Source organism: Phaethon aethereus (assembly GCF_964289735.1).
Source record: "Phaethon aethereus genome assembly, chromosome: W".
In the NCBI taxonomy this organism is placed as follows: Eukaryota; Metazoa; Chordata; class Aves; order Phaethontiformes; family Phaethontidae; genus Phaethon; species Phaethon aethereus.
The window spans coordinates 40,917,546-40,929,772 of NC_138581.1; positions in this window are offsets into that span (position 1 = coordinate 40,917,546).

Consider the following 12,227-nt stretch of genomic DNA (forward strand, 5'->3'; position numbering starts at 1 on the left):
ATCAGGCCAGCTGATGGGTGCCTCAGTGCCTCTCAGCAGTCACCCACTACTAGCACTTGCTGCTTCCTTTTGCAGCTTTTAGTATGTACTGCTGGTGTGAATCTTGCTCATTGGTTTTGCCCACTGCCAAGGCTTCATATCTGTTGCTGATTGGCACGTATGAGGAAGGGGAGTGAAGTTATATCCTGTTCCCACGGGTCACCAGAGACCATCACCAGTGCCTCCTTCTCCAAGGTGCTGTCTGTTCACTGTGGACAGTCTTTGTCTGGTAGTCCTTGGAGGACAGTGTCACAGGGACCTAGTATTTTTTTCTTGCAATGCCTCAAACAATACTCTGTTTCTTGTTCACCCTCCCTATTACAGCATAGCCTGCTGACTTCCTCCTGCAGCTCCTCCATCTGCTGCCTGAGTGACTCCACCTGAGCACACCTTGTACAGCTTCCACTCTCCTCCACCCAGGAGCATGGGGTACAGACTTTACAGCCCTCCACCTGGACAGCAGCTTCCCTGAGAGGAAGCTCTGTCTGGGTGGCTGCCTCCACTCATCCCAGACTAGCCTGGCTAGTTAGCAGATTCCTGTCTGCTGCAGAGAACAGCCCTTGCCTGGTGTCTACCACCATGCTTCTGACAACCTCAAAGCAGTGCCTAATAAGCCCTTCTAATTCCCTGGAGCTCTCAAGCTGCTGCGTAAGCTTGCACAGCCACCAGTTAGTCAGGGTGACTATCAGGGCTGCACCCTAAGCCTGTGAGTGAGCAGAGCAGGAAGCAGCCTGACAGCTGGTAGAGTGTGCTACCTTTCTTGTGCAAATTGCAAACTACCACGCCACTCCCTTGTTTGCATGCCGGTTATATGTGTCTTCCCATGGTTTGAACCAGCTGTGGGGACAGCCGTCACCGCTCAACTCTTGCCTGCCCTTCTCACAAGACCTGTCACATGCTGGCCATTCCCTTCCCTACAAAGCCCAAGGGTGCCCAGAACCCCCTTCAGACACCCCCCAGGGACCTCACAAGCCTCACATTCTTCTCAGCACATAGCAACAACTGCTGCTGCCGCTGCTGGCTTTGGCTTCCCACAGTTTGAACATTGTTTCTCTGAAATAGTTGTCTCTATAAGTTAGCAATGATAGCAAATCAAGAAATTCCTCTACTGCCATTTACTGTATATACGCAAAATTATTTGGCAAACTGATAGCATAGTCTCCTTAGCACTATTGTGTTGATGCCAGACTGAAAGTGGGTTCTATTCGACAGTCATAGAAAAATCTCTTGGTGCTGTTCTGTTGCCTCTGACCTCAGAGCGTGATCCAGACAAAGTGAAAAGTGTGGCTAATAGAGGGGAAATGTGGGGTGGTCAGTAAAACCTTTCATGTTTGGCGGCAGCATGTTGTGGTTTAACCCCAGCTGGCAACTAAGCACCACACAGCCGCTCACTCACTCCCCCACGGTGGGACAGGGGAGAGAATCGGAAGAGCAAAAGTGAGGAAACTCATGGTTTGAGATAAAGACTGTTTAATAGGTAAAGCAAAAGCCACGCACGCAAGCAGAGCAAAACAAGGAATTCATTCACTGCTCCCCATGGGCAGGCAGGTGTTCAGCCATCTCCAGGGAAGCAGGGCTCCATCACGTGTAATGGTTTTTTGGGAAGACAGACGCCATCACTCCAAACGTCCCTCTACCTCTTCCTTCTTCTTTGTCCCAGCTTTATATACTGAGCATGACATCATATGGTATGGAATATCCCTTTGGCCAGCCTGGGTCAGCTGTCCTGGCTGTGTCCCCTCCCAGCTTCCCGTGCACCCCCAGCCTTCTCGCTGGCAGGCCAGCACGAGAAGCTGAACAGTCCTTGACTACTTAGCAACAACTCAAAACATCAGCACCTTATCAACATTTTCTCATCCCAAATCCAAAACACAGCCTCACACTAACTTCTATGAAGAAAATTAACTCTACCCTGGCTGAAACCAGGACAACAAGAAATGTGTGTGTGTAGAACCAAGAGGCCTCATGACATTAAAACAAAGAGTTAAGGAGTTAAGGACTGAGAGATTAATGAGTACAGAGAAGATATCTTAACCTTGAGAATAGAAACGTCCTAGCAGGAGTGCTCAAACAAGGATGATAAGAAAGAATCACTTGGCTGGACAACAGAAGGGGCAAACATCCAAGGAGAAGGAACTATCCTCAGGAGACCTGTGACCGTAAAAGGGAAAAAGGAGGAGGGGGCTAACTCCCCAAACGACCCCCGATGGCCACCCGAGACCCCCGCGCACGCGTAGTGTAGTTTTGCGACGCCAGCATTACGTAAATGTAGTAGATAGGCAGGGAGGTGGAGGTTTCTCGGAAAATGTGTGAATATTCATGTCTTTAAGGTATATAAAGGATGAACCTTTGTTTCAGGGCATGCCCGTTAGGTGGAGCGATCCCCCATGCATCCAGCGCTGCAATAAAGAATGCCTGCCTTCTAAAACTTCAAACTAAGTGTTAGAGGGTTTTCTTGCCAACTTTCAGTAACACTTCCCACGGGCTGCAGTTCTTCATGAACTGCTCCAGCATGGGTTCTTTCCACAGGGTGCAGTCCTTCAGTAACAGAGTGTTCCAGCATGGGTCCCCCGTGCGGCCACAGGCCCTGCCAGGAGCCTGCTCCAGCGTGGGCTCTCCACGGGGTCACAGCCTCCTTCAGGCACATCCTGCTCTGGCGTGGGGTCCTCCATGGGCTGCAGGTGGATATCTGCTCCACTGTGGTCTTCCATGGGCTGCAGGGGGACAACCTGCCTCACCATGGTCTTCACCACGTGCTGCAGGGGAACCTCTGCTCCAGCACCTGGAGCACCTCCTCCCCCTCCTTCTTCACTGACCTTGGTGTCTGCAGAGTTGTTTCACATATTCTCAATCTCCCTGGCTGTAGTTGCCATTGAGCAGGTTTTTTTCCCCTTCTAAAATATGTTATCCCAGAGGCGCTACCACCATCGTTGATTGGCTCAGCCTTGGCCAGCAGCAGGTCCATCTTGGAGCCGGCTGGCATTGTCTCTATTGGACATAGGGGAAGCTTCTAGCAGGTTCTCACAGAAGCCACCCCTGCGGCCCCTCCGCTACCACAATCTTGTCACACAATTTGAATACACTCTCCCTGTCCCCTTTGCCTTTTTTCTTGGTTTCTATCTCTGTGTCTTTCTCACTCCCCTTTTCTGTGTGACATTCTCCCCCTGTCTCTTCATCTCCGTCTCATTCACTCTTTGCCTCTCTGTCACTCCGATTTGTTCGCTGTGCCTTTCCCTCTCTGTCCATTGTGATTTCCCTGTCTCTCTCCCTCTTATTCTGTCTGCCTCTCTGACTCTCCCCTCCGCTCTCTCAATAGCTGTCTCCCTGACTTTCTCTCTTTTTTCCTCACTCCTTTTCTCTCATGCTGTCTTTCTTTCCATTTATCTCTATGCCTCATTCTCTATTTCTCTGTATGCCTCCCCCCTTGTATGTCACACACTCTCTCTTTCTCTCTCCTGTCACTCATGCTCTCTCCCTCTGTCTCCCTGGCTGTCTTTGTGCCTCTGGCTCTCTCTGCATATATCTTCCCCCCCCCAGTCCCTCTCCACTGAGTGCTCCCTCAGAGAAGCCCTGTGAGGGAGTGATAGACAGGGTTAATGTGCAAAGGACCTGCAGTGTTGTGACGGAAAGGGATCACAAAATCAACAAAAGAGGGCCCACGTTCGCAGGCCCTGGTCCTCATGGGGGGACTTCAGCCACCCCAATATCTGCTGGAGAGACAACACAACAGGGCATAAGCAATACAGGCAATTCCTGGAGAGCATTGATGAAAACTTCCTCATCCAAGTGGTAGAGGAGCCAAGGAGGTGAGGGGGTTCTGTTGGACCTCATACTCAACCACAAGTAGGAGCTTGTTGGAGATGTGAAGGTCAAAGGCAGACTTGGCTGCAGTGAACATGAGATTGTGGAGTTCAGGACCCTGAGGGCAGGGATGAGGGCAAAAAGCAAGATCACAACCCTGGACTTCAGGAGAGCAGGCTTTGGCCTCTTCAGCCATCTGCTTGAGAGAGTCTCATGGGATAAGGCCCTGGCAGCCAAGCAAGCTGGCTGATACTGAAGGATCACCTAATCCAAGCTCAAGAGCAGTCCACCCCAATGAGCAGGAAGTCAAGCAGAAATGACAGGAGGCTTGTGTGGATGAACATGGAGCTCCTGGCCAAACTCAAACACAAAAAGGAAGCATACAGAAGGTAGAAGCAAGGATGGTGTACTGGGTTTACGTGGCAAGGTTGGGGAGGGGCTGTAGGGGTGGCTTCTGTGAGAAGACACCGGAAGCTGCCCTCATATTTGACAGAGCCAGTTCCAGACTGTTCCAAGATGGACCAACTGCTGGCCAAAGCTGAGCCAATCAGTGACGTTGGTAACATGTTTAAGAAAGGGGAAAAAACGCTGGAGTAGCCCATTACTGAAGGACTGTACACTGTAGAAAGGAACAATGGTGGATCAGTCTGTGAAGAACTGCAGCCCGTGGGAAGGACCCATGTTGGAGCAGTTCATGAAGGACTGTATCCCATGGGAGGGACACCACGCTGGCGCAGGGGAAGAGTGTCAGAAGGAAGGAGCAGCAGAGACAAAGTGTTATGAACTGACTGTAACCCCCATTCCCCATCCCCCTGTGCCGCTCAGGGAGGGAAAAGGAGGTAGATGAGTTGCGAGTGAAGTTGAGCCTGGGAAGATGGGAGGCATGGCGGGGGAGGTGTTTTTAGATTTGTTCTTATTTCTCATTGTCCTACTCTGTTTAACTGGCAATAAATTAAATTAGTTTCCCTAAGCCAAGTCTGTTTTTGCCCATGACGGTAACTGCTGAGTAATGTCCCTGTCCTTATCTAGATCCATCAGCTTTTTGATGTATTTTCTCCCCCTATCCTGTAGATGGAGGAGGAGTGATAGAGCGGCTTGGTGGGCACCTGGCAGCCAGCCCAGGTCGACCCACCACAGATGGGTAACCTGGGAGGAATACTGAACACAGTATTCGAGGTGTGGCCTCACCAGTGCCCAGTACAGGGGCACGATCACTTCCCTATTCCTGCTGGCCACACTACATCTGATACAGGCCAGGACGCTGTTGGCCTTCTTGGCCACCTGGGCACACTGCCGGCTCATGTTCAGCTGGATGTCAACCAGCACCCCCAGGTCATTTTCCATCGAGCAGCTCTCCAGCCACTCTTCCCCAAGCCTGTAGCGTTGCATGGGGTTGTTGTGGCCGAAGTGCAGGACCCGGCACTTGGCCTTATTAAACCTCATACAACTGACCTCAGCCCATCGATCCAGCCTGTCCAGATCCCTCTGCAGAGCCCTCCTACCCTCCAGCAGATCAACACTCCCACCCAACTTGGTGTCATCTGCAAACTTACTGAGGGAGCACTCGATCCCCTCATCCAGATCATCTATAAAGATATTGAACAAGACCAGCCCCAGAACCGAGCCCTGGGGAACACCGCTTGTGACCAGCCGCCAGCTGGTTTTAACTCCGTTCACCACAACTCTCTGGGCTCGGCCATCCAGCCAGTTCTTTACCCAGCAAAGAGTAAACCTGTCTAAGCCATGAGTCGCCAGTTTCTCCAGGACAATGCTGTGGAAGACAGTGGAAGTCCAAATGGAATTGAATCTGGCCAGGGATATCAAAGACAAATTGAAGTTTTTTTCTCAGTACATAGGTGACGAAAGGAAGACTAGGGAAAATGTGGGCCTGCTGCTGAATGAGGCAGGAGACTTGGTGACACAGGACATGGAAAAGGCTCAGGTACCAAACATCATCCTCACCTCAGTCTTTCCTGGCAAGACCAGCCTTCAGGAATCCCAGGTCCCAGAGACCAGGGGGAAAATCTGGAGCAAGGAAGATATGTATCCTTGGTGGAAGAGGATCGGGTCAGGGAATACTTAAGTAACCTGGACATACAGAAGTCCATGGGCCCTGATGGGATGCACCCATGAGTGCTGAGGGAGCTGGCAGGTGTCATTGCAAGGCCACTCTTGATAATCTTTGATTGATCATGGTGACTGGGAGAGGTGCCTGAGGACTGGAGGAAAGCAAATGTCCCTCCTGTCTTCAAGAAGGGCAGGAAGGAGGACCCAGGGAACTACAGGCCGGTCAGCCTCACCTCTATTCCTGGGAAGGTGATGGAGCAACTATTCCTGGAAACCATTTCCAGGCACATAAAGGACCAGAAGGTGATTTGTAATAGCCAGCATGGATTCACCAAGGGGAAGCCATGCCTGACCAAAACTGATAAACTTCTATGATGAAATGACTGGCCTGGTGGATGAGGGGACAGCAGTGGATATTGTCTACCTAGACTTGAGTAAGTTTTTTGACACCGTCTGCCATAAAATACTCATACAGAAGCTGATGAAGTATGGGCTGGATGAGCAGACAATGAGGTGAATTGAAAATTGGCTGAATGGCCGGGCCCAGACTCTGGCGATCAGTAGCATGAAGTCTAGTTGGACACCAGCAACTAGCGGTGCACCCCAGGGGTCAATACTGGGTACAGTCCTGTTCAGCCTCTTCATTAATGATCTGGATGATGTGCCACAGTGTACCCTCAGCAAGTTTGCAGATGACACAAAACTGGGAGGAGCGGCCAATATGCCAAAGGGTTGTGCTGCCATCCAGAGGGACCTGGACAGGCTGGAGAAACGGGCTGACAGGAATCTCATGAAGTTCAGCAAGGGGAAGTACAAGGTCCTGCACCTGGGGACAAACAACCCCAGGCACCAGTACATGCTGGGGGCCACCCAGATGGAAAGCAGCTTGGCAGAAAAGGACCTGGGGGTCCTGGTGGACACCAAGTTGAACATGAGCCAGCAATGTGCCCTTGCCGCAAAGAGGGCAAACGGTATCCTGGGGTGCATTAGGAGGAGCATTGCCAGCAGGTCGAGGGAGGTGATCCTTCCCCTCTACTCATCACTGGTGAGACCCCACCTGGAGTATTGTGTCCACTTCTGGGTTCCCCAGTACAAGAGAGACATGGACATACTGAAGGGAGTCCAACGAAGGCCCACAAAGATGATTAAGGGACTAGAGCATCTTTCCTATGAGGAAAGGCTGAGAGAGCTGGGACTGTTTAGCCTAGAGAAAAGAAGGCTCAGGGGGGGATCTCATCAATGTGTACAAATACCTTAAGGGAGGGTGAAAACAAGATGGAGCCAGGCTCTTTTCATTGGTGCCCAGTGACAGAACAAGAGACAATGGGCACAAGCTGAAACACAGGAGGTTCCATCTGAACATCAGGAAACACTTTTTCACTGTGAGAGTGACTGCATTGGAACAGGTTGCCCAGTGGGGTTGTGGAGTCTCCCTTCTTGGAGATATTCAAAAGCTGTCTGGAGATGGTCTTGGGCAACTGGCTCTAGGTGGCCTTGCTTGAGCAGGGAGTTTGGACCAGGTGAGCTCCAGACGTCCCTTCCAACCTCAACCATTCCACGATTCTGTGAACAAACAGGGGCCCCAAGACAGAAGTGCATGCACATGTAGACACTTGGCTTTTGAGGCAAGCTACAGCGTTCTTAAGTAATCTGTGAGTAAGAGTCTACACCCTTAAATAACACACCCAAGACAGGTTATAAAAAGGTTTTCATTTCTTTCAAAGACAGTGGGAGATATACAAGTTAGAGCTACTGCCAAAGGTCACAGTTCTGCTTCCAGCCTCACTGCATGTCAGATGAGCAATTATGCTGGTCCCTTCTGTGTAGAATCAGTATGAAGACATTACCTTTGTGTGCTGAGCCCAGACTGTTGAGCACATCCCATGCTTAGTTTGCAACCCATCACGTTTCCATCCCAGACCCAAATCTCATCCAGACCAAATGTCATGTTTCTTCCCCCACTCATTTCCCAGACAAAGTATTTGCTAAGGGACAGACTGTCCTTTCCCTGCTACAGCAGTAATAACTTTGTCCCTCTCAATAAACAGGAACAATGATTCGATCAGAGATAATACTCTTATAACTCCCACAAAACAGAAAAGCTTCCAGTAAGTGAAGCTGGCAAAGGCTAACGGCAGCATTATAGAAGTGAGAGAACCAAGAAGCTCCTGTGGGAAGAACAAAGCCTCATTTCCAAAAGAAACTACCCAGTGGAAGTATTGACAGCCATAAAGGCTTTCTACTGAGAGGTTTAGTAGGTTTGACAATCTCCAGAACCAGTTATAATACTAGTAAGATGTAGTTAACCACTTCACCTCCTGGCCATTTGACTGATTACCTCCAAGTCCCCGGAGATGTTTAAGTTAAAATGCAATTTCATTCTGTTCCATGTTCCACCCACCTCATGCAAATGTCTGGTTCTGGCAGAGTACCAAACAGATTAAAAACCTGGTTAAATCAAATTAGAAGAGTTGCAAATAGTCTGAATTGCACCATACATACTAAATATAAGTACCCACAGGCACCTAAAGCAGGACTTGTTCCCCAACAACTTCAAAAAAGTTCACATCTCTTCCCATTTCTATATATGAAAATGCCCTTATTTCCCCAAAAGGGATCATTTTTGCAGCACTTGTAAGCTCAGTATCAGCATCACACTAAGGACAGCTACAGTGCTTTCAGCCAGCACAGAATGTATGTTAAAAGACCAAGCTGACCTAACTATCTCACTGGTCTCCAGAGCTATCATACACACACAAAGGTCAACGTCCTCACACAAGGTAGTCTCATTTGCCATCTTGCAAGACTCAGTCTAAGGACACATAGGCACCTTACCCTCCCCTGCAAAATTCAACTCCACAAGGCAACATACAGATTCTTGGCTGATTAAACAGAGGAAGCGGAAGCAAGCCATGTGTGAGCTCTGAGGCAAAAATTCATAGGAGAGCACACCAAATTCCAGATGTGCTCTCTATGCATAGATGTAGCCTCTCTGCAAAGATTATGACAAGCTGTGTGTTTTTTTTGGGAAAAACAAACTTGTCTCATGCAAATTCACAGTGTTCAACAGACCTCTTGTGAATGTCAGGTATGCCAAATGCTAGGGCCCTCTTTTCTGAAGTGGTGGTCTTAAGGCAGGAAATTATGTGATATCCCCTCCAGGCTCCCCTTGAAAAGTTCTCAAAGGCTATTTTCACTATAGCCCACAGCATTATGAAAATAAACATCAGTATTTTGAAAGTAATGAAGATATAATTCTGGGAAACATTCCTTCAGTGAAGAACACTTCCCTGCAAATACTCATCAGCAGAGTGCTAGAACAACACTCTCCCAGCCGCTGTTTGGCATTATTTCTAAGCTAACAAAATCTCACACACTTGTGATTCTTAGAGAAGTTAATGCAGTAACTAAATTAAATTTTAAATGCAAGCCAGCAGATACTCAGATTCTAATAATAAACATGGACAGTAAGAGTGTGCAGGCTTTCCAAGTGCTTTATGTAGAAGCAGAATGGAGACTGCAAGACCTGTAAACGTCTTCAATAGACCAGCTATATATAGATTTTAAATAAAAATTAATATTCAATAAAATACTGTTTTTAAACAAGTCTTTTCTAGAAATTCAATGCACGTACCTATGAAGCTATAAGATTACATGCTTAATCGCTGCTACATGCACTGCACAGAATATGCACTTTTAAAAAAGTATTTATGTAAATCACCCAGAGTTTCACCATGAAATGCCTTTGTATACAGTTGTGAAGGACAGTTTAATTCCAGAATTTCTTCTACAATTATCTGGATAATACATCATCACCAAAGAATCAACCGAACAACAGCCCTTAAAATGCTTTATTGAACTGAATCTTTTTGTAATGTGCAGAAGATGTGTCTAAAAAGACTGCAGTTTGATTTTTTAATATTTTTTTAACAACCTCAACAATCAATTAAAAATTAATCTTATTGAGGGTAACTCATGGAGTGCAACTGTCTCCAAGGGGCAAAAGGATTCTTGCTTATGAGCTGGCAGGCCTCATCGAGAGGGCTTTAAACTAGATTTGAAGGGGGGAGGGGATAAAACCAGGCTCACTAGAGTTGAACCTAGGGGTGGCATGCTGGAGTTGGGGGTGAAATCGATAGCCCAGCTCAAGTGCATCTACACCAATGCACGCAGCATGGGCACCAAACAGGTGGAGCTGGAAGCCATTGTGCAGCGGGACAGCTATGATGTAGTTGCCATCACAGAAACATGGTGGGATGCTTCTCATGACTGGAGTGCTGCAATGGATGGCTATAAGCTCTTCCGAAGGGATAGGCAGGGAAGGAGAGGCGGTGGGGTGGCTCTGTATGTTAGGGAGTGTTTTGAATGCATAGAAATCAATGATTGTGAAGACCAAGTAGAGTGCTTATGGGTAAGGATGAGGGGGAAGGCCAATGAGGCAGATATCCTGCTGGGAGACTGTTACAGACCACCCAACCAGGACGAAGAGGCAGATGAGACATTCTGTAAGCGACTGGCAGAAGTCTCGCATTTGCTGTCCCTTGTTCTTGTGGGGGACTTCAACCTACCGGACATCTGCTGGAAGTATAACACCGCAGAGAGGAAACAATCTGGGAGGTTTCTGGAGTGTGTGGAGGATAACTTCCTGACACAGCTCGTGAGTGAGCCCACCAGGGGAGGTGCCTTGCTTGACCTGCTGTTTACAAACAGAGAAGGACTGGTGAGAGATGTGGTGGTCGGAGGCCGTCTTGGGCTTAGTGATCACGACATGATAGAATTCTCAGCTGTGAGCGAAGTAAGGAGAGGGGTCAGCAAAACTGCTACCATGGACTTCTGGAGGGCAGACTTTGGCCTGTTCAGGTCACTGGTTGAAAGAGTCCCTTGGGAGACAGTCCTGAAGGACAAAGGGGTCCAGGAAGGCTGGACAGCCTTCAAGAAGGAAATCTTAAAGGCGCAGGAGCAGGCAGTCCCCATGTGCCGTAAGAAGAGCTGGCGGGGAAGGCTGAACAGGGAGATTTTGCTGGGACTCAGGGAAAAGAGGAGAGTTTATCACCTCTGGAAGAAGGGGCAGGCAACTCACGAAGAGTACAAGGATCTCGTCAGGTCAAGCAGGGACAAAATTAGAAAGGCAAAAGCCCAGCTAGAGCTCAGTCTGGCCACAGTCCTAAGAGATAACAAAAAATGCTTTTACAAATATATTAACAACAAAAAGAGAGGCAAGGAGAATCTCCATCCTTTACTGGATATGGCGCGGAACATTGTCTCCAAGGACGAGGACAAGGCTGAGGTACTTAATGCCTTCTTTGCCTTAGTCTTTAATAGCCAGTCCAGGTATCCGCAGGATATTCAGCCCCCTGAGCTGGAAGATGGGGATGAAGAGCACAATAACCCCCCATAATCCAGAAGGAAGCAGTTAAGGACATCTTAAACCACCTGGACACCCACAAGTCTATGGGGCCTGATGGGATCCACCCGAGAGTACTGAGAGAGCTGGCGGAGGAGCTTGCCAAGCCACTCTCCATCATTTATCAGCAGTCCTGGTTAACAGGGGAGGTCCCAGAAGACTGGAGGCTTGCCAATGTGACGCCCATCTACAAGAAAGGCCGGAAGGAGGATCCTGGGAACTACAGGCCTGTCAGCCTGACCTCTGTACCAGGGAAGATTATGGAGCGGTTGGTCTTGAGAGTGCTCACAGGGCATGTGCAGGACAACCAAGGGATCAGGCCCAGCCAGCATGGGTTCATGAAAGGCAGGTCCTTCTTGACCAACCTGATCTCCTTCTATGACCAGGTGACCCGCCTAGTGGATGAGGGAAGGGCTGTGCATGTTGTCTACCTGGACTTTAGTAAAGCCTTTGACAGCGTCTCCCACAGCATTCTCCTGGAGAAACTGGCAGCTCGTGGCTTAGACAGGTTTACTCTTTGCTGGGTGAGGAACTGGCTGGATGGCTGAGCCCAGAGAGTTGTGGTGAATGGCGTTAAATCCGGCTGGCGGCCGGTCACAAGCGGTGTTCCCCAGGGCTCGGTTCTGGGGCCGGTCTTGTTCAATATCTTTATAGATGATCTGGATGAGGGGATCGAGTGCTCCCTCAGTAAGTTTGCAGATGACACCAAGTTGGGTGGGAGTGTTGATCTGCTGGAGGGTAGGAGGGCTCTGCAGAGGGATCTGGATCGCTCTCTACAACTACCTGAAATGAGGTTGTAGTGAGGTGGGTGTTGGTCTCTTCTCCCAAGTAACATGCAATAGGATAAGAGGAAATGGCCTCAATATGCACCAGGGCAGGTTTAGATTGGATGTTAGGGAAAACGTCTTCACCAAAA